Consider the following 3,473-nt stretch of genomic DNA (forward strand, 5'->3'; position numbering starts at 1 on the left):
GCAACCTTCGGGGTTTAAACATGGGTGGAAACAATATTTTGGGAAAAATCCCAGATGAGATTGGAAATCTCATCATTTGGAGGTGCTAGACGTAGGGCATAATCAACTATTAGGATCCATTCCCTTTGATATTGGAAGGCTTTGGAAGCTAAATATATTTTACGCTTTAAGTAATTTTCTCTCTGGGACTATTCCCCATTCTATTGGAAATCTAACAGAGTTAACCAAACTTATTTTAGATATTAACAATATTCAAGGCAACATTCCTTCGAATCTAGGTAAGTGCCAAAATTTGCTTTCATTGGGTCTTTCTAATAATAATCTTAGTGGAACAATACCCCCCGAAATACTAGGCCTATCTTCATTGTCCATTGTACTAAACTTATCGTCAAACTCTTTGACCGGTGAGCTTCCTGTTGAAGTAGAAAAACTGAAAAATTTAGGCCTACTTGATGTTTCTCACAACAGGTTATCTGGTTTGATTCCAAACAACCTTGGTAGTTGTGTAAGTCTGGTGGAGCTGTATTTGGAGGGCAATTTATTTGAAGGGCCCATTCCTCTATCTTTGAGTTCATTGAGGGGTCTTGGGGCATTGGATGTATCCAACAATAATCTTTCAGGTGGGATTCCAGAATTTCTTGTGAGGTTTGGGGCATTGAAGTATTTAAATCTCTCTTTCAACAATTTTGAAGGAGTTATACCAAGTGAAGGAGTGTTCAAGAATACCAGTGCCATATTTGTTGAGGGAAACAATAAGCTTTGTGGAGGCATCCTTGAATTACACTTGTCAAGATGTAACTCCAAAACATCATCAAAAGCTTCTGCTAAATTGAAAATTGCAATTATTGTTGTGATTTTATGAGTGACTTTGGTTTTCACTTGTCTCCTCATCTTGTGGTTTAGAAAGAAGAAAGAACAGAAACCAACAACTTGTGCAGAACATTCACTTTTACAATTATCAGACCAAAGCATCCTAAGGGCAACTAACGGATTCTGCATGGAGAATTTGGTTGGTTCTGGAAGTTTTGGTTCTGTATACAAAGGAATTCTTGAAGAGAGTGGAGTAGCTATTGCAGTGAAGGTGCTTAATCTTCTACATCATAGAGCTTCCAAGAGTTTCTTCACTGAATGCGAGGCCTTGAAGAACATTCGACTTCGAAATCTTGTCAAGGTATTAACAGCCATTTCAGGTGTTCGATAATCAACGCAATTATTTTAAAGCCTTGGTTTATGAGTTTATGGAAAATGGAAGCTTGGAGGACTGGTTGCATCCATATGTAAGCATGAATGAATCGGAGATGACAGGAAACCTGAACTTCTTCCAAAGAGTTAATATGGCCATAGATGTTGCTCATGCACTACAATATTTGCACCATCATTGTGAAACATCGATCATTCATTGTGACTTGAAGCCAAGCAATATTCTGCTTGATGGGGAAATGGTTGGACGTATAGGTGACTTTGGCTTAGCAAAAATCCTTTCTGCAGACAGGCTGAACTATTCTTCCAATCAATCAAGTTCCCTTGGATTAAGAGGAACTATTGGCTATGCTCCACCAGGTAATTACATTGTATTTGTTTCTTCCATTATTTAAAAGAAAACCATACATCTTAAAAGCAGTTTTTATTTTTTTAATATTTAGAGTGTTTCTCTCTGCAATTATATTTCTATTTAGTTTGTGATGGATTATGGTAGAGTATGGTATAGGAAGCGACTTGTCAACGAAAGGCGATGTGTATAGCTATGGCATCCTCTTGCTAGAGATGTTTACAGGGAAGAGGCCTACTGATGAAAGATTCAAAGAAGGTTTAAGTCTTCACAAACATGTTAAGGCAGCTCTAGCCAATCGAGTGATTGAGATTATAGATCCTATTCTTCTTCAGGAGAGTGTCAGAGGAGGAACAATCATAGACAGCACTCTCAATGAAAACAGCTTGGGAAATGACAGACATCTTCAGTGCTTGAATTTGATATTTGAAACAGGACTCACTTGTTCGGCTCAATCACCGAGTGAACGGATGGACATGAGTGATATTGTTACCAAGCTTTGTTCTATTAGAGATCAGCTTTTTCGTCCAGCTCGAGTACACCGTGAGATTCAAACTTAAGCTACTCAATTAGCAGGTAATAATGTCTTTTACCTTAACAACATAGTTAATCCTTTCATCATTCAAGTCGCATTTTCACTACTTTTCTGTTGATATGTTATGTTAAGATAAATCGTTGTTTCTTAAGTTTCAGGTATCTAAGGTGTCATATGGATGAATTGGTCGGCTCTGGTCCAAGAAACTGCTTGTTGTTCTCTTTTATTCACATTTTGCTTTGAGAAAAGAGAATTGTTGTGGAATTTGTCCAAATTTCCATTGATAATTTGTATTAATATTTAGTTTTCGTCATTGCATTATAAGCTACTTTATTTTCATCAAATCAGATTTTAAATAACAATGTTGGATTTTGACTCTACATCTTATTGCATCGGTAATGCTATTGAAATTGATAATCTCGTTCTATAGTATTTGGAATTGAAATTTACTCTACATCGTTAAATTCCAGAAAAAAGCCAACTACTCCTTTCATTTTCTGAATTCAGACTAGAAGGGCCGGGTTGGGTGTAGCCTAAAAGCCCGCCTAAAAAGTGGGATAGTTTGGGTAAAAATATAAGTTCGAAAATATGTTTGAGCAAGAAATATGGTCCTGTTTAAAAAATCGGTCGAGCCTCAAGTGAAGCTTTTTGGTCCTTGAGCCCAACCCAGCCCGAATTAGCAAAAAGGTAAAAAAATGTTATTTTGTTGTTGTTTTATTATTGTTTTGATGCTATTTTCTTTTTTGTTTTCTTGTTGTTTTGCTACTATTTTACTATTATATTACTATTATTATGTTATTATTATTTGGATATTGTTAATTTTGTTACTATTTTAGAGGCATTTACACATGTCTTAGTGTTATTTAGATATAAATAATTTTTAATCAATTTCCAATTTATCGGAAAACATTTATTTTAACATTTTTAGTATTTTTTATGTATTATATTTTTAAAATTATTTTATATAAAAAATAATATAAAAATTAATTTGGGAGAGCCGAATTAAACTTAACTTTTAGTATTTTTATCCGGACCGAACTTGAGTAAAAATTTAGACTCATATTTTAGGTTGAGCTTAACAAACGGACCTAAAATTTTAACAAGACCTGACCGTGGAAACATGATAAAATCTTATTCCAAGTTTCTTGTATTATTAAAACAAACAATTTTAACAACCAACACTTGAACCAAAAGATAATTTTAACAAGAATTTATTTATTTTGGTTAGGCAAAATGTAAATACATCATACCTACATACAAGTTACTATCACTTGGGCCAATATCTTGATGGTATGTCATTAAGACATTGGATGCATAAATTAATAATAATTAATGCTAGTTGCATCATCAATTGCAACTCGCTTTGCAACTAAACGACATCGATGTGTA

At 34.4% G+C, this 3,473-nt stretch overlaps 1 pseudogene; it reads left to right on the top strand.

The window, feature by feature from the left end:
* Window positions 1-751: 751 nt before the first annotated feature.
* Window positions 752-2,464, top strand: LOC107934373 (probable LRR receptor-like serine/threonine-protein kinase At3g47570; annotated as a pseudogene).
* The last annotated feature ends 1,009 nt before the right edge of the window (window positions 2,465-3,473 follow it).

This window comes from Gossypium hirsutum, chromosome D10 (assembly GCF_007990345.1).
Source record: "Gossypium hirsutum isolate 1008001.06 chromosome D10, Gossypium_hirsutum_v2.1, whole genome shotgun sequence".
Classification (NCBI taxonomy): domain Eukaryota; kingdom Viridiplantae; phylum Streptophyta; class Magnoliopsida; order Malvales; family Malvaceae; genus Gossypium; species Gossypium hirsutum.